We start from the raw sequence: 20,468 nt of genomic DNA, 5'->3' as shown, positions 1-20,468 counted from the left end.
ATGATTGGAAAACACGTAGAATACTTCGCTAAACAGCACGTATCAATTAACAAAATCAGTACGAAAAATCGTACCGTGTGCCGCTGGCTTAACCCATCTATACGTTGATATAAACGCTCGTCGACGAACGCGAATGAAAACAAATGAAGCGAAACTTTTCTTCGCGGCGGAAGAGTTAAAAGGAAGATAAAAGCGAGTGATACTTACTAATGCGCGGTTAATTAAATTGGTGTAGTGTGCTTGGTGTGCTGCTAAAGAGCAACAGGTTGTGTTAACCTCTAATGTTGTTGTTCAGCGCGAAACACATTTAAGGGAAGCGGGTAGAGGGAATGATTTATGTTCCCAATTGACATAAGTTGGCATTATGTGATATACTCTCGTTATTTGTATTAAACACATTTGTACTAATTCGTTGCGTTTGTCGACGCGATTGAAAATTATATACCACGTGAAACGCAAGAACGCATTCGCGAAACTATTTCGAATCGATTGCCATGTGGAAATTCATCGTATCGCGACCGGAAATGATGTGTGTCACATTGGTAATTAAGGCACCGAGTATACGGTAGACGCGCGTAATTTCGTAATTCCCCGCGTTTTTAAACAGATATCAAGCAAGTATACGATACAGCGGTAACATTAAGAACATACTAGGGAGATTAAAGAGGGCGATAACACGGAACTCGTTTTCACCAAAGTCCGAAACTTTCTGTACACCGGCAAACACAGTGTGTTTCTGGCACGCCGAAATTATCATCATACACAGATTGTCATCGTCGTTAAAAGTTTCATTAATAATTACGTTATATTCATTACACGTTCCGTGTTAAATAATACGCTCTACTCTACGTGCAAAGAATGAGCCTTTGTCTGTCGCGCTCAATTTCGTCAACATCTCAATAGTTTTTGCCCGCATTCGTAATTCGCGAACACTCGGCTTAATTAATTCAGAGTGACTATGAACGCGATGTATCGTCTCGATATTTCCGCGATCCCGGGAAAGATCCGCTCCAATTCATCCGAAGGAACGAACCGAAGAGACACCCCGTATACATCGAGTGCCCAGGCACTGCCGGTTTACTCGACGGTTAGCGCACGTACCGGTTGGCAGCCGGCAAAGAACGGCCCGTGGCGCAGTCGTGTAAAGATTCCTCCGACTGAAAACGAACCGGCACGACGACTGACGGTGCGATGCGGCTCGACGCGACGCGGTTAATCGTGTGCGCCGCGTATCCGTTTACGCTTCGTGCGTGTCGTGTCGCCTCGCGTCCTGTCTCTCGCTCCTCTTTCCCGTTTCTTTTTTTTTTTCACCCCACGTTTCTCTCCTCGTGCCCTTCGTTCTTCCTCCCGCCCTCCATCCCCGCCTTTCGTCTCCTTACGCCCGATGTCGATGCACGTTGGCGCGAGCGTATACGGGGTGTCCCCGAATTACGACGGATTTCCACATTATGGGCCATGAACGCCGAGATGGCGATTGACGACAATAATAATCGTGAAGAGCGTGGAGGCATGAGCGATGAAAAATTGAACTTTGACGTATTGAATTTCGGAAATGTGGATGACACGAGTATTCGTGCATCAGTTCGTTTCATGAGAATCGGCAATTCTTCCGTGTCACGAATAACATTATCTTACCTGCTAAAAATTCACTGTACTCGAAACAAATAGAAACACGTGTGTGTGCTCGATCGAGGAATGGATTCTAACCATGAGATGTCCGGCGATTAAATCTTTTGTAAAGAATCTCCAATTCCGTCATAGAAATGGACAAAGGCGAAGGAAACACTCGCTGATCGAGACACACTTCGTGTCCCGCGCACATACACATACCACATAAGAGACACTCGCGCGCACCGAAGATAGAAAAAAAAAAAAAAAAAGAAAAAGAATATACGCGGGCACTCACGCGTGGAGAGCGATATCTTTCTGAGCCAAGCCCAGCGTCCAAGGTGCGTCACGCTCGGAAATATGCGTGCCTTCCGTCTCACCAAGTACCGGTGCCTGTTATATGTACGCGCGTGTAGCCCGACTTTGCCACTCGATCGTACCCCAACACGAACTCGGAATTAAGGGACACCGTACTAAAGCCGTCTCTCTAAGGGCGCGCACGAGGGAGAAAAAGGGTCTCGTGGGGAGGAGAAGGAGAAGGAAGAGGAGAGATGGTAGAGAAAGGAGGTGGGGGGGGGAGGAGGAGGGGGCACACACACACGTTAGAACGCCCGACGTGTGTGCCGTGGTGAACTGGCGGACCTGCGGATTATTTTGTGAGCGCGAGAAGTTCGATCGGCCTACCATCGCCGTCTTCCCCCACTTCCCCCTCCCCCTCCCCCACTCCCCTATCCCTTCTCCCTCTTCACCCTCTCCTCACTCGTGTTTGAACTTTATGATGTACATACTACGGTATGTAACCGCTAAATCTTCGGGCCAACGATGCCGTAAAAAGAGGTATTAAGTCTACGCGCGTACCCCTTTGTCGTATCGTTGCCCCCTCTTTTTTTTTTCAACTGATCGCGCTTTTAATAGCTGTAAATGCTTTAAAATCTCTGTATTATTGACATAATAAAGATAGATAGTCAATTGTTCTTTCTTAGAAGAATTACTTAATAGTAATAAGTATAAAAGAATGCTTTAGAGCTTTTGAAAATTTTGATATGCGTCGCGAAATGATTATTATTAGTTAACGAAAGAGAATCATGAATCATTTTTCTCTTGAATTACTTTATATTAGCCATCATATTGATATCTTCGTCGAAACAAAATAGCATTTAATCCTTAACTTATCTGCAATTTCTGATACTATACTTCTATTGTATATTGAAATGAAAAATAAGCTTAAGAATTCTTCCTGTTAACTTATCTACATATATTAATAATTGTATATTTAATTCTCTTTGCACTGCAGCCTCATTTACCGCGAGATTTCAACCAAGTTCTGTATAAAAAGTGTAGTAATACAAACAAATGAAGGATGAAGAAATAGATGGAAAGTATGTTACCACAATCGCGCCGAGGAGGAATATCTAGAAAATAAGGAAGAAGGAATGAGGAATGTAAATATTCTGAGGTTGTCCGATCGCGAAACGTGTTCCGTGAACGAGGTACTAACGATAAAACGAGCTGCCTCTTTCACGACGATGAAAATGTCGATGATTCCGATCTGTAGATTCAACGTAACGCTCAAACTACGAGACGGGAGAAAGAGAAACGTGGGAGACAAAGGGGACACGAGAACGAAACGCATTAGCGAGTAACAGCCGTGACGCAAAAACTCTCTTGCGAATTAAATTTTGGATCTTTTTTGAAATAAAATATTTGTCATTTTTTTTTTTTTTTTTTTTTTATATATATATAGCGTATTATAGGATGCCTTAACTCGCAGGATGCCAATCTCGAATTTTTTAAATCAATATCGATTATCAATTTAATCATATAGAAAAATTATTTTGTTTTATCAATTACTTTCCGTTATTTTTGAAGAACTTTAATAAAAATTCGAAAGAATTTAGAGAGTGTTGTACATAAAAGATAAGACTTTATAATAATTTTACTTACTGAAAGCTTATATTGATTCGGAATGGCGGACTGGCCAGACCTCTGACTCGACTGTCTCCAGAACTGCAGCCGACGCGCGTTGCAACCGGCAGAGAATACGAATTAGCGCGAGGGGTCGCGAGAGAGAAGGGGAGGAGGCACAAGATCGATTCGGCTCCGTCGGGGCACGTTTATTTGACGCTTCGTCCCGTGATCCCCGCCGCCGTGGATTTATTATCCAAGCTTGACGCGCGCGCGATCTTCAGACTCTTGTCCGATTAACTTTTGCTTACTAATGATGAAAGCCGCAATTAAGATTGACTGTCGCGTGAAAAATGTCTAATCTAATACATTTCAGAAAATTTTTCGATTGAATATCGTTTTTGTACTGTATTTCATGAATCGATAAATCGATAAATCTCTCTAGATCGCGTCAATGGAAATTATATCCGCTGCGAAAGGTTTTATATATACAGGGTGTAACAGAGCGCCCGTATCAGAAGTTTTTTGAGGAAACAACGCATTTTCGTGAAAAATGTTTCATGCAAAAATTGTAGAGCTCTAAGTGGCGTATTACATATAATAATAATCTTTATTTAACTTCAGTTTAACGCCAAGAAGTGGACTTGGTTTACACAATACCTATAACTCACATCCCTTTCTCATTCTCTCATGCATACCCTTATAACTACTTATAACTACCTTATAATCCTATTTTTCTTATAACCTTCTCCTTCTCCTTCCAAATTTTCCTTAATAACCTTCCTTTCGCATCATCTAACACATCGTTCCACAATTTTTCCTCTACTTCCTTCTCATCCTTACCTACTTCTATAAACCATCTTTTAGTTACATCACAATCTTTAAAATAATGACTTATACAATCCTCGCCTATACCGCAAAATACACAGGCATACGCTTCCTCCCCTAACCAATATTTATTTCTATCCTCCATGTTTCCGCACCTTAACCTTAATAAAGCCCTTACGCTGTCGTAGTGGCGTATTACATAATAATATTAGTATGACCTTGAATAGCACCGTCAAGGTCATATAAAAATCACTTTAAATTTTTGTAACGGAACCTCCTATTTTTTCATTACATATTCTCGTAGCTTACCTCGAGAGCTTTCCAAAACACTATAATAAAGTATTTTTTCATTAAGTACTTTTTGAGTTATTTTATATTTTAATCTGACATATTTTGATATAAAAAATTTAATATCTCGTAAAATATTTAGTTTTCGATAATCTTATCGTAATACTTTTTTATGTACAGAATAATGAGACAAATCAATTAGTATACAAAAACAATTGTTTTTAAGAAAATTGTTTACAATGTATTTTTTTAAACAATTTTTTTATTTATTTATTTTTTTTAAGCTAACTGATTTGCCTCATTATTTTGTATATAAAAGTATCATGGTAAGATTATCGAAAACTGAATATTTCTTGAAATATTTTATTTTTTATATCAAATTATGTCAGATTAAAATATAAAATAACTCAAAAAGTACTTAATGAAAAAATACTTTATTATAGTGTTTTGGAAAGCTCTCGAGGTAAGCTACAAGAATGCGTAATGAAAAATAGGGGGTTTCGTTTAAAAAATTTAAAATGATTTTTATATGACCTTGACGGTGCTATTCAAGGTCATACTAATATTATTCAATATAATGCGCCACTTAGAGTTCTACAACTTTTGCATGAAACATTTTTTACAAAAATGCGTTGTTTCCTCAAAAAATTGCTGATATAGGCGCTCTGTTACACCCTGTATAATCGATGCGAGTTTATAAACAACAATATATATTCTTACAAACTCGCATCGATTTTCAAAACAGAATAAAAATCAGAGCACATCATCTATTTTTGTAAAGTCTCTTTAAACGTAACAATTCGAAGATAGGAAATGGGCTAATAAGAACCAAAAGTGCAGTGAGAATCGACGCAAGATTTGATTATAAATCTTTTTTTATAATCTTGAACGTTTCGATTCTTCCTTTGGACCATAATAAAAAAACATTTCAGATGATAAAGAAATAATAAAGAATAGCGAGAAGTCTCACCAAATTAGTTCTAAATAAGACGGTGAGCCGAGATCGAGAAAATGCAAACATCCGTGTGTCAGAGACATACAACGCGCATTCATGCGACGTTAAATAAGAACAAAAATGATATAGACAATTATAATTTCGCAATATATGTTCTTTATATTTTTCGATCTTTAATTGTTTCCCTCCAGTTTTGTTAATAATCCAACTTTATGAATATTATGTCATCTCTTGACGGCTGGAACCGATGGAAGACTCATTGCGGGACGAGGGTTGAGGTTAAAGGGCATATGAATATTTGTATGAGTTATTGTGTTGAAGATGGTCCAAAGGAACAACCGAAACGTTCAAAATTATTAAAGAAGATTTTTAATCATTTTTTTTGGCTGCTTTTATTAGCCCATTTCCTATCCTCGAATTGTTATATCAGAGCCTTTCTGTTTTGTTATCTTTTGAAATAATACGGTCTTTCCATTTCTCTATCATACATTAGTAGTTATATCTCTGCGCGACAACATCCGCTTAGTCGTGTCACGATATACGAGTGATTTTAAAATCCTATTCCGGGCACCATTAATTACAGAATCGGGCTTCATCTGAGTCCACGTTGCGTGTCGTCGCGCGATTACACCGTTGTACACCGCATGGTTTTTCTATAATTACGAACTATTTAAATATTCATGAATCTCGTTACAATGTACTTATGATAGCAGTGAAGCAAAATACCGATTTAACAGCGCGTGCATTTTTGTGCGTCATATACAGGTACATATTTATAATATTGTCATAAACGAGTAGTTGATCAATGATATAGTTTGTAGTTTGAATATTATGAATATTGATGATTAACCATCTTATTCTGAATTACTAATGTGATGAAATTAAAATGCTATCGAATTATTGTTTATGTCTTTACGAGGATGTAACAATATATTATATGAAAGTCAACCACACAATTTAAATTTCGTTAATAAAATTTTACATATTTCGGATAAAAATTTGGAAGAAAGATGCGGTATCTCGATATATTTCAATTATACAATTCTCATTTCTTAATAATTAAAATATCTAATCCAAATATCGTTAGTATTATACGGGATATCAGTCGGCTGTATTAGGTAACAATTGAAATGAGCGCAAACAATTGAGTTTGTCCGCTCTCTCAATCACCGTTCACGCTACAATGAGTCGATTCAGAATCCATTCTCTCTCTCTCTCTCTCTCTCTCTCTCTCTCTCTCTGTCTCTCTCTCTATCGCGCTCGCGTAATATAAGTGTACCTTAAAAGGCCGATCGCGCGTACTCATGACAGGTGCGCGATATAGAGAGAAAGAAGAGGGGGAGGGACGGCAACGGATTAATTAATGGACAGGACAACCATAATTAAGCTTAATTAGCTCGGCTGTTAGTCACTGCGTTTATGCAGTATATGTGGGATATCTCGGTCGATGCGGCCGCGCCGGGAGTCATCATTATCGATGAGCGAAGCAATGATAAAAATTCGCACGAATCCATTGTGCGCTTCGGAATTTTATTAAGTTATGCGATTGTTGTGCTCGTATCTTTCCGCGCAATGTATTCCGTGAATCGTCATTCTCCCCAACAAAACAGAATTTTTCTCTCTCTCTCTCTCTCTATATATATATATATATATTCGCTTATTTATTTGCATGTAGTTTACAATTTTCGCGGAAACATAGAAATATAGACGGATGAACGTTTTTACGGTATAAAAAGTCATATGCGTTATGTGCAATAATTGATGTGTGATTCATATAAATAAATTAAACTACGTGAGACAAAGAGAGGGAGAGAGAGAGAGAGAGAGAATATGAAACGAACATCGATTTACATTTTACATATAAGACATTTTTTTTATGCTTGCACGTTTTATTATTTTTATTAATTTAAAAAAATTTTCTCTCTCTCTTTATGATTAAGCAATTTATATCATTAAAAAAAGTGTGTCATTTATTTACACTTATTTACTTTTATAGATATTTATACTACCAATAGTTCCATAAAAATGCAATTTCACTTTAATTATCCGTTTCTATACATATAATTGCCCTAAAGTTACCAATCGTATATAAGATATAAATACTGTGTATAAGAAATAAATATTATGTGCAAGATATATAAATACTTTTCTATTAGGTGTACAACTCTGCTTCCGCCGTTTTCCTATAGATGGCTTTAGCGGTAAGTAGTGGTCGAAATAAATAGATCATAGACGTCATGCGATAAACTTGGGCATCTGTCAACATAACCCCATAGAAACATTAGTCGATTTGTGTCCGCATCATAAAGTTATTCTCGATTGAAAATGTCAGTTTACGAGCCAAATTCTCGTCATTTGCGAGAGGTTTTAATTTTCTGCTTCAATATGAAGAAATCTGCGGCCGAGGCTCATCGAATGCTCTCAAATACTTATGGTGAAGCCGCTATTGGTGAAAGAACGTGTCGCGAGTGGTTTCAACGCTTCAAGAACGGTGATTTTCACGTCGAAGACCGGCATAGCGGTGGAAGAGAGAAGGTTTTCGAAGATGCAGAATTGGAGGCATTACTTAATGAAGACTCGAGTCAAAGTCAAAAAGAATTGGCACGATCATTGGGAGTGGACAATACTTTGAATCATAAATGTATAACCAGTTTTTTACAATAAAGCCTCGAATTTCGGAAAAAAACGGCGGAATCAAAGTTGTACATCTAATAGTTTTAGTTGTCTATGTAACCGATAAAAAAACACTCGCATAAATAAGAAATTGTAGATAATATCTTTTATAATAAATCATCTTAAGGATTTTATTGAAACACTAATTATATCGCGATACGATATTGCAAAGTAAGATTGCATAGAGATACGAAACAATTATAGACTATAGAGCACAACACATTCTCAGTAATTTAAGTAGTCTCTGTTAAACTCGGAAAGCTCGCAGTCGTTCTTACTCAACGTTGACCGACGTAAACTACTTCGTTCTTCTTCCCAAAATAATTTGCGGCCGTCTCGCGCGAAAGCAAAGTCACCTTTCCGTTCTTACATAATTACCGTCGTATTTAAATGATCGAGTCGCAAATCGTGGGCTGGATCTCTTCGAATACGGTGAGCATTAATGTTTTATTTGCATAGCTCATTATAACATTCGCTGTTCTCTTTACATCAACTTTATAATAAGATTTTAATGGAAACATTTTCGATATTAAATCAAACTGTTCACAAGATCAAAAGTGTATCCTCCATTCGCGGAAACAATATAATTGCAAACAATAATGATTATCCTCATCAATTTTCATGTATCAGAGAGCAATGAGTCGTGCCCGATTCGTTCTCAAGGTAGGACCATTTTCCGACACGAATCGAGTTTTTCGACCGTATTTTCTCGCTTTATTTGCGGGACGCCGAGTGTATATTATCGAGAAATCCCCTTCTTTCTTTAAGCGGTCGACGACCGCAGGCGTTCTCGCGCGTCGTAGCTTCGTTTCGTCGTCGTAAATAAAATGGACGCGGGGACCGGCGTGGCGATCGTACAGTACCTTGAATAAGTCAGAAGGGCTCGTTCGCGCTCGCGTTCGATCGATACCTCTGCGGGCTCGAAAGCCCGAAACCATCGTCGACGCGCGTCGCGTCGCGTCGTATCGTATCGTTCGTTCGTTCAACGAAAATGTCCGTCTCATCGAATGGACGGACGCGGACGGATCCGGTCTTAAAAGCACGAAACGCTCTCTTGGAAGTCACTCGGTGTGATTTCTCTGGGTGAAACCAGTTTCGCGCAGGCTGGCGCGCGATGCGCGTTGCCATCTCCCTCGAATTCCGTCGTGCCGGAGTCTCGGTGGCCCAAAGAGGAAAAAAAGAAACGTTTTTGGCAGGCGAACGAGCCGGTCAGCCTCGTCCCAAATATCAGACGGCGTGGAGCGGAGCGGAGCGGAGCAGAGCGGCGGGTCGATAACGCGAGACGCGCTCTCTGCTCCCGTTCGTTGTTGCCAATGCAATCCTTCGTTCGTACACGTTGCGCGGGATTTAATACAAGGAACGTATTGCTCCCGGTCGTCATCGGAAAACATCTCAACGCTCGCGCGGGCGATGATGAAGTTGTCAAAGCGTTAAATAGCGATAGACCTTAATTTGCGTGCACTGAGCGTGAATTAAACAGCGAGCCAAAAATTTGTACGCTATAATTCCCACTCATGCTACTTCTATTCTAGAGTAATATTATGTAATACAATATTTATTGAGCTGCAAATAACATTTGTGATAACTTTATATATATATATACAGGGTTGGGAAAGTTACTTTATAAAAGTAACTCGTTACCGTTACCGTTATTTTTTCGAAAAAGTAACTCGTTACCGTTACTCGTTACCGTTACAGTTACTAAAAAGTAACGAGTCGTTACAATTTCCGTTACTTTTTTACAATACAAACTAATAAATTATTTGGCATAAGAAAAACTTTTAAAAAATTGTAAGCAAGATTTCATTCAAGGTTTATTACAAAATAAATGATTAAATTTTATCGAAATTCTTTATTAAATTTTAATAAAATTTGTTGCTCCATAGTATCATCATTTAAATGCCCTCTTTGTGGTGTTAATACAGAGCCACCGATGCTAAACATTCTTTCTACAGATGCACTGCTTGGTAGAGCTGTATTATATTTAATAAAAAGTTTTTTAAGTTTTGGATAGTCGTTTAACATTTCTATATTACAATTATTTGATTTTAAAAACCGTTGCAATTCTTCTTGTTCAGATTCATTTTGCACCGTTTTTTGCTCAAAAATGAAAAAATCATCGTGATCGTCAGATTTTCCAGCTCTTTTGAAGAATTTTCAGTCGATCGGATTCCCAATAAATCCTCCAAGTAATTTTCAGCACGTTTTCTTTTTTCTCCGGTTAACCAGTTTAACTTAAATTTTGGATGTAAACATGCTGCTATTATTAATTCTTTTGTTTCAAATATTGTAAGAAATTTAAAATCAAATATAGTAAATTAAGCGACATTGTTTGTTTTATTGAAATTAATACTTTTGAATCAATAGTTTAAAATAAAATAATATTTTTCAATTAAATCCTTATTTAAAATTAAATAACATATGTATTAATCAAATTAATAAGTTACCTTTTATTTAAACCTTGCTGAATAGCTTCAACTAATGAATGGCAATCTATAAGGTCAGATTTATTGAGATTTTCTAATTTTCGTTGCAAGGTACTTAGAACTGGTAGTAAATGAGAGCTCTGCTTTTCCGAAAAGATAAAGCTCTCATTGGATATCGCGCGTCGCGTCATCGCGCTGGTCTGCAAGAGCCATAAGTTGATCAATCACATTCAAGCATTTTTACAACATTTTAAGAATGCTAATTGGTCGATTTGCTTACGGCTTTACGGTTAAGATAAAAATTTTATCACGCACAATAGCAAGAATAATATCTTAAATAAATCAAAAAATTTGAAAAAAGTAACGATAAAAGTAACTGTTAAATTCGTTACTCGTTACCGAAAAATGTAACGAAGTTACTTTTTCCGTTACAAATAAAATTTGTAACGCCATTACCGTTACAGTTACCGAAAAAAAATAACTGTAACGGTAACGGCGTTACAAGTAACGCGTTACTTCCCAACCCTGTATATATATAGTAGCTTTTTAGGAAAATAATTTTAAAAATTCTACGAGTAATTAATTTTTTTCCCGACTAGATACTTTATCGCTCCAAAAAAATGAAAAACGCCATGTAGACATAACGATCTATTGACACTTCAATTGAATAATAAATCAATGAAAAGACGATAATCCATAAATCTGCCTTAAACACCATATTATTTATGTCATAAGTACATAATTACGATATAGTATAGCAGTGCTATTGCGACACACAGTTATATTATAATAAATTCAGTTACAACCGGTTTTACTGCTACAAGTAAAGTGACACACATTTACTTGTTGATAGAGTAAATTACTTGCCGGTTAAGTGCAATTTAATTATAATGCAAATCATATTTCAAACATGGAATACGAGCGAATATGCAAAAACGATCGATTACCCCTTTCATAAATACACGCATCGCTTTATCAAGTTTATCCCTATTGAATTTGAGATCAAAATCCGCGGAGAAAAATTAATGAACAGTATAACTCGCGCAGAATTAAATTCAATTCGCATCAACTTTCCAGAATGAGTTACGAGACGTGCAAATAACTTCGTCATCTCAATAATATTATGCTATATATAATAAAAAAAATATCATTAACATAATCTTCAAATTTTTTGTATACAAATATCTACATTCAAATAGATAGCGTTAAATTTACACATATATAGGGTGTTCCGTGACATATGTAAAAAAGTTTTCACCGATATGTAATTGATATTCCTCGAATAAAAATATCAATATAAAGATATGTCAATCTGTCAGTTACGAAAGATTGAAAATGAACGACCGCGAGATGATGAAAAAATTTTATTTTGCATCTACGTTTTTTTTTCTTCGATGAAATTTTAATGCAATATTCAATTTATAAACATAAGGATATTTTGCATAATAGTAGCGAAAAATTGTCAAAATTAAAAAACAAAAAAACAAAATCTCTTACGTTTATACTGTTTGAAAAATCAAATAAATAAATCCGAATTATAAAAAAAATTTAAGTATCACAAAATAAATAATATGATTTTTAACGTCTTCGTAAAAAAAAAATAGTTGTTAATTAATATTTTTCCTAATTTATGACAAAAACTTTTGATCGTGAATACGCCCTGAAGTCAACTGCAAGAAAAATAGAAAAATAGAAAAAAAAAAGAGTATTTTGCACGAAGAGAGAGATAATATTTTTTTATTTTCTATTTTCAGTAAACAACTTTTGAACGATTAAGTGGAATTAATCAAGTTTTGTACAAATATTTATCAGAGTTTTCTTAATATATGTGACAATTTTCATTTCGTTGGTAATGTCTTTTCCTTATCAAATTTATCAATAAGCGTTACAATACGCGATTTTCTATAAGAATCAATACTAATTTTAAAAATTTAGATCATTTTTAAACCGTTAAGAGGATTTTGCTCGGTTTTGCACAGATACTCAGAAGAAATAGTAAAACGATCTACGAAATTTTCGTGCTTTTGTCAATGTTTTGATATATGACACATACATCCTTTTTGTCTGATATGTTATGAAATAATCTATCGATATGCCAGTTTTTTTCGACACGGTCTCTATAGAATCTTCCATACGGAAGCAAGGCACACTTGCGGTATATTACGCCGAAATACACACGGACCAAACCGACTGTATAAAAGTTTCGCACCACTGCTCGCCGCCTTATTGCTACCCGACAACGCTCATCTGCAAACGCCACTTTCAATTCTGATAACATGGGAATAGTGCACTTATATCCGATGTAAATAAAATGCGCGTATAGCTTCAACATTACGCGACATCAAATATTGTTCGAAAAGATTATTTTTAGAATAGCAAAAGTACATAACCTTAAATTTGTTATATGTTTCTGTTTCATCTTTCTGGATAATTTATTGTATAATGTATATATCTGAGAAAATGACGTGTCAGTTTGTTTAATGTCCTTACACGTTAAACTTGCATCGGCTCTTAGATTCTTGAAAAAAGTATAACTTTATAAAATCCCGCAAGTTTTCTTATGCTTGAAAAAATATAATTTTTTCATATACTTGGTGTCGCGACGCTACCGCGTCGCTTGATACAAAGAATTTTTCATTTTCTAAATATTAATCTCTTTTTTTTACCGATAAGAATAGTTAAATAATTGGTAATTACGCAGAATAGGACCTTTTCTGAATTTTGACAAATATGATCGGATCTCTCGGTAAAACTCTTTGTTGTGACTCCAACAATGATAATCCCAATGATAATCCCAAAAATTATCACCAAAGCAAACCGAGTTCCACCCTACAATTGTTGGGTGAATGGGAAAGTGCATGGCGTGAACACAGTGGGTTTTGCACTTCCGAAAGATATAACCTAACTCAAACCTATTTCTGATTTAAAACTAAAATTTGATTTGGATTAGGTTATATCTTCCGGAAGTGAACCCCCTCGTAGGGGAGGAGGGAGCGGAACCCACTGTGTCCACGCATATACCTTACAAAGTAAAGCTTCGGTAATTTTTGGGGTTTTTTGGGTAGGTGGCGGTGATGGGGGACGGGCTTCCCCGACTGATTATTACTATCGGAGTCACAACAAAGAGTTTTACCGAAAGATCCGATCATATTTGTCAAAATTCAGAAAAGACTATTCTACATAATTACCAAATAATTTTAAACTTACAATAGTAAAATTGTTAGTTTCAATTCTATGATGACAATTCCTTAAAAAAGAGAGAGAGAGAGAGAGAGAAAAAAAAACAGAAAAAATGTATATATATATATTCCAATGCTAATTTTCACAAAATTTGAAAACGTAAACAAGATAATATCTTGAAAAGTATTATGATTATACAATAATTGGCATCGTGAAAATGTTTAATGATTGTCGCGAGTGTCGGATAAAATTCTGTACTACACAGAGAGAAAAGTTTCTTCGGATTTAATAAATTTTGTTGTAACCAAAGAAATGTAATGCTTGAAATGGTCCAACCATACTAATGTTTGAAGTAACAAATATGATTGTTTGATTTTCAAATAATATATTTATTTATTTTAAATAAAATATTTTTTGAATGAATTTCATTTTTTCTTCAACTTAAACAATTATATTATTCTTTCAAACAATATTCTTCTTTTATTTAAAAGATTCATTATATTGCTTTTAACAATTTAAATAAATCTTAAAACAAGTTGGATAAAGTTAAATGGCACGTTACTGCATCTTTCTAATCAAATCTTTAATGCATTTTAGGACCATGTATATAGAAAAACTTAATTTTACTTATTCCGAATTTCTATCCGAATAAATGAATATCCGACATTTATCTGTCCGATTTTCCAAAAATCAATTTCATTGTCTAAATTCTCTTCTATAGAGATTGTATCAGAAACTGATAGAAATAGTTGTTAAATGTTATTAGTCGCATTTTGCAGGCCTTATTCATATATACTTATGACAGAAACTTGAATACGACTATAGTGAAGTATAGCGCGCCGCATAGCGGTAAGCGAATAAATTATACTATTCCACATAATAGTTATTTTTCCGTCAAACAACATGGTTTAATGCAACGAAATCATTAAATTTTTTATTCAACAAAATAATATTTCGTATAAAATTATATTTTTGTAATGAAACAAATATAAATGAAACAAATATATATTAAATTAAAAGAAACCTTTTTCTCTATATACGCTTTATATATATATATATATATATATATAAAACACACACGTGGCGAACATGATTCCAGCCGTTATAAACATCTAAAATAAGAAAATTAAAAAGATTCTTAATCTGTATGAGAGTGTGGCTATCGTGTAGATTAAAATTAAATTGATATTTGCAAAATTCGAATTTTGCGACTTACAAAACTAACCAATTTTTTGAAAAAATGAAATTTTTTTTTAGATGCTACCATTGTTTTATTTTTCAATATTTTTTTTTATTCTAGTTCACGCAATAACCACACTCATACAGATTAAGAATCTTTTTTTTTTTAATTTATTTATTTCAGATGACAATAACGGCTGAAATCATGTTTGCCATGATGCCTTCTTCTTCTTCTTCTTCTTCTTCTTCTTTTTTTTTAGATACCCTGGTTGGACTACTATAATTCCGAAATAAATATTTTTGTTTGAAAAAAAAAAAAAAAAAAAAAAAAAAAAAAAAAAAAAAAAGGATACACTTGAAATGTTATTTAATATAAATGCCAAGTTTAGAATTAATATATTTTACTTTTGTTTAAAAAAAATTTCCAAAAATCACCTTATTTTCAGAGTGTCAAACTGGGAAAACTTTAAGTTGCTGCCTATATCGAAGGATCGTATCAAGTGTATATGCGCGTCATTGTGACATTCATTTTGTATGAACTAGCATTGCATATGGCATCTATGCCGATATATGATCGAATTTCAGACTGCAGTCGTAGGGGAAATGTTCACGCATGTCGATTTCTTACAAAGGGGCACCGTAAGAAATCATAATCTAGTATCGCATATACTATATACATATGTATATACACTAGAGAGTTACGCATTTAGTAAAATTATTAGTTTTCAATATCATGCAAGTAACGATGTTTTCTTACAACGTGACTCTCATCTGTACACAAACTAATTAATTTTTAAAGCATGGTTTAAGCGTTAATTTCATAAATTATGTAATACAAAAATATTTTATAAATAATTACAGCTATGGGGATGGATTTATCTCGTAGAATTTAAATTTCGAAACTTAACGCGTTTGACTATTAATTATTTTACAATATAATATGGCTGGAATAATTAATTTCGTTATTTATTTTAATTAATATTCTTAAACAATTTATAAAAAAATATTAAATTGGAATATATTATTTTCTACACAGTGTTAAATATTTTGAAACAATTGATCAAATATATTCTCTTGGCAACAAGTGTGTTAATTAAAGTACGAAAACGATATATACGTTATTAGTATTAGTCTATCTCTCTACGAAGGCATATTGTTTCTTCGATCTATCATTTTCAATATATTTACTCATATCGAACAACTATATCGAGCAAAATTTGATTTTACGTTACGATTGATACTTATAGGACAGACACACACACACACACACACACAATTCACAAAGTCTTGTCTTGTCAAGAGATGTCCGCGAGGCGTAACGAAAAGTCATCGGAGCGAGTCGCCCTGTCTTCTTGAAAGAAGAAGAAGGGAAAAGATGAAGATCCGCCACTTCCGTCCAATCGTATCGTTAAGAACTCTTGCGTTCGCGGATGCGCGGACGGTGAAACTTCTTGTTACTCAATCAGTATGCAAAGAGCGTTTAACGAAGAAGCGTGCCGATTTTCGCGTCACGCCAGACAGACACTTTTCGATTACGAAAACCGATTTTTGTTGCGAAATTCGATGGCGCATGTGACTTTCGATAACAAAATTTCGAGTAAATTATTCTCATTAAAAGCGACTTGATCCTCTCGTAATCGAAACATTCGATTAAGTTGGTACACTCGTCTTGACGATTACGATATGTGCTATCGACGTGACTAGATAGATCCGCATAATTGATTTGCCGCGTCGTGTTATATCATTACTTCCATTATTAACTCTTATTATAAAAGAAGCAGAGGGAGAAAAAAAAAAAACGAAGATGGAGTCGAAGAAACCGTTCATTAATCGCAAGTTACGTCGCATTTTGAATCTTATCGCCGTAATTACAGATCCGAGTCCTTCGACCGGTATTTACCGAGCTTTTTAGGACCGGTAGTAAAGGAGTAAATAAAACTTTTACGACCATATCTGACGGCACCTGCAGACTCGCGGTAGCGAGAAGCCGAAGATCGTGCGTGCATGCGTGCGCGCGCGCACGGCGCGCATACGCACGATGACGTTTATACGTCATGTACATATCTCGCGCATCGCGAACCAATCGAATTGCGTAAAACTCGTTTCCGTTATCTACCTATCCTCTCTCTTTCTGATCCCTTCCCTCTACCATCCCGTATATATGTATCCCTCCTCTTTTCGTCAACATGCGGCAAATACGCATAAACGTACAATACGCACTTCGTAGAAACGCAATGACATTCGTTCGCGTCATGGAAAATCCAATTCGACCACAAATTGCAAATTCTGAATAATAAGATTGTAACATATGATCTGCTTCATTTTCATATTGTAATTGAGCCTCTCTAAATCTGGCGATTTTAGATTATCGAGATCCAGTATCCCCTGCCAAGTACGTATGGATATTTTTTTCAATGTTATACAAATACAAAAATATTCCAAACTACGCGAGTCCAGCTAAATCTTACCTACTTACCGGGAGATAATATGTAAAATATGTTAGTATAATTTTGATATATATATTTTTTTTCAATCTACAGAATCAACATTGGAAAAATGTGGCGTAACAAATGTTTCGTCCGCGTCGGTTATTTATCAAAACGATTACATCGGAATGATTTAGGTACACAGTTTGTGTTGAACTTGATCTAATTTGCGTAAGATATCAATGCGTGTGCGCGCACAACAAGGTTTTGATATCGGTAAACGTGATTGCGTATATCGGATAGTTTGACAACCGCTGTAAGTTCATTATCCCCCTGTCACCGTCGATCTGACAGAGATAACGAAATTGTATCGGGGAACGCGGCAGCCGATTTTAATGATCGATTACGCGCGATTAACGGTGCGATTTAACGTCATCACGCTCCGTAAACATAAATCGATGCTGTCATATTTATTCTTTTCCGCATTTAAATCGTTCTCGTTAACGTCGAATGAAAAAATAAAAAAATAAAAAGAGAAGTTTCGCACGTGTCGTTGGAATTTCATCGTAAGTCGTCGCGATAACGATAAGAAAAAAAAAGTTTCTTCTTCCGATTACACGACTAGATAATACTAATTAATAATTCATAAATATAATTCACGATATTTGCTGTTGTTGAACTCGATTTGCAAGAAACGCGTTAAAAAAAAGGGGAGGGGGGATGGGGCAATTTAGTGATGTCCGCTTCAGGGTTGGGAAGTAACGCGTTACTTGTAACGCCGTTACCGTTACAGTTACTTTTTTTCGGTAACTGTAACGGTAATGGCGTTACAAATTTTATTTGTAACGGAAAAAGTAACTTCGTTACATTTTTCGGTAACGAGTAACGAATTTAACAGTTACTTTTATCGTTACTTTTTTCAAATTTTTTGATTTATTTAAGATATTATTCTTGCTGTCGTGCGTGATAAAATTTTTATCTTAACCGTAAAGCCGTAAGCAAATCGACCAATTAGCATTCTTATTATGTTGTAAAAATGCTTGAATGTGATTGATCAACTTATGGCTCTTGCAGACCAGTGCGATGACGCGACGCGCGATATCCAATGAGAGCTTTATCTTTTCGGAAAAGCAGAGCTCTCATTTACTACCAGTTCTAAGTACCTTGCAACGAAAATTAGAAAATCTCAATAAATCTGACCTTATAGATTGCCATTCATTAGTTGAAGCTATTCAGCAAGGTTTAAATAAAAGGTAACTTATTAATTTGATTAATACATATGTTATTTAATTTTAAATAAGGATTTAATTGAAAAATATTATTTTATTTTAAACTATTGATTCAAAAGTATTAATTTCAATAAAACAAACAATGTCGCCTAATTTACTATATTTGATTTTAGATTTCTTACAATATTTGAAACAAAAGAATTAATAATAGCAGCATGTTTACATCCAATATTTAAGTTAAACTGGTTAACCGGAGAAAAAAGAAAACGTGCTGAAAATTACTTGGAGGATTTATTGGGAATCCGATCAACTGAAAATTCTTCAAAAGCTGGAAATTCTGACGATCACGATGATTTTTTCATTTTTGAGCAAAAAACGGTGCAAAATGAATCTGAACAAGAAGAATTGCAACGGTTTTTAAAATCAAATAATTGTAATATAGAAATGTTAAACGACTATCCAAAATTTCAAAAACTTTTTATTAAATATAATACAGCTCTACCAAGCAGTGCATCTGTAGAAAGAATATTTAGCATCGGTGGCTCTGTATTAACACCACAAAGAGGGCATTTAAATGATGATACTATGGAGCAACAAATTTTATTAAAAATTAATAAAGAATTTCGATAAAATTTAATCATTTATTTTGTAATAAACCTTGAATGAAATCTTGCTTACAATTTTTTAAAAGTTTTTCTTATGCAAAATAATTTATTAGTTTGTATTGTAAAAAAGTAACGGAAATTGTAACGACTCGTTACTTTTTAGTAACTGTAACGGTAACGAGTTACTTTTTAAAATTAGTAACGAGTAACGGTAACGAGTTACTTTTTAGAAAAAATAACGGTAACGGTAACGAGTTACTTTTATAAAGTAACTTTCCCAACCCTGGTCCGCTTTAATGAGAGCACTGATATGTAATTTTTTCCTCTAAACATCTTTCTACGTTATAGAACTCGATCTCGAGACGATTTACATGATTTGCCTCTATCAAGATAATCGAATGCTATATGTATAACTTCAAACACAGAGACAATCTATTTCAATATCTGTTATATGTATGTACGCGTGTATATATAATCGGTGTAAATACGAAAGAGATAACATTGGCGATTCTCATATCGCAATTAACACATACACAGTGTGTGACTACTCGCAATAAAAATAAATACGCACATTTATATACAATACATATATTTAATTCATCGCATTTATTAATTAAAAATATTTTTTTTGCCGCGTATTATTGAAAAATTTGAAAATTTGTAAAAAGATGCTTATTTATTAAAAATTACACAAATTGAAAAATATAAATGTACATTAGAATTTCTAAAAATTTTTAAAAATTTATGTACTCATATTCTCATGTATAATAAGTTTGTATAGAGTGTGAAGAATATAAATAAAAGAAAACTAAACTTCTCTCTCTCTCTCTCTCTCTCTGTCTGTCTTGCTCGATTCAATTTATTAATCCGTTTCAGTTGATAATTGTCTCCAATCACTTATACTTTCCCTAGAACATGAGCTTTTAAACCGACTTAAACTCTCGTGTAATTAATCTAAAATATATAAAACTCTTTTTTTCTTTCGAAGAAAAAATAAATTTGGTGCATTTTAAAAATGTAAGTTCTACATGTAGATCTCGTCGCAAATACACTCGGAATATCTCGTGCGCGCTAGCGATGATATCCTTTACAAGTGTCGTACGTATGCATAATTCTTCTGAAACGCACTCGCGTCACGGAAACTCGGAATTAATCTGGATATAGCG

The 20,468-nt window shown here is 34.7% G+C and overlaps 1 protein-coding gene across 2 annotated transcripts in view; it reads right to left on the bottom strand.

Moving 5' to 3' along the window:
• Positions 1–20,468, bottom strand: part of LOC138943350 (bromodomain adjacent to zinc finger domain protein 2B) — a 157,309-nt gene that overhangs the window by 99,371 nt on the left and 37,470 nt on the right. The window contains exon 1 of one of the 2 annotated variants that reach the window (XM_070314108.1): positions 1,636–4,596. The exons of the other annotated variant lie outside the window; for it this stretch is intronic. The gene's annotated coding sequence lies outside the window, so the exon portion shown is untranslated. Of the gene's footprint in view, positions 1–1,635; positions 4,597–20,468 lie in introns of those variants that run through there. 2 annotated transcript variants of the gene reach the window in all.

The sequence above is a fragment of the Polyergus mexicanus genome, unplaced genomic scaffold (genome assembly GCF_030449975.1).
Source record: "Polyergus mexicanus isolate NDT 795.1 unplaced genomic scaffold, iyPolMexi1.0 SCAF_26, whole genome shotgun sequence".
Taxonomy (NCBI): domain Eukaryota; kingdom Metazoa; phylum Arthropoda; class Insecta; order Hymenoptera; family Formicidae; genus Polyergus; species Polyergus mexicanus.
Note: the sequence above shows the minus strand (reverse complement) of the source record. Positions and strands in the feature narration are given on the sequence as shown.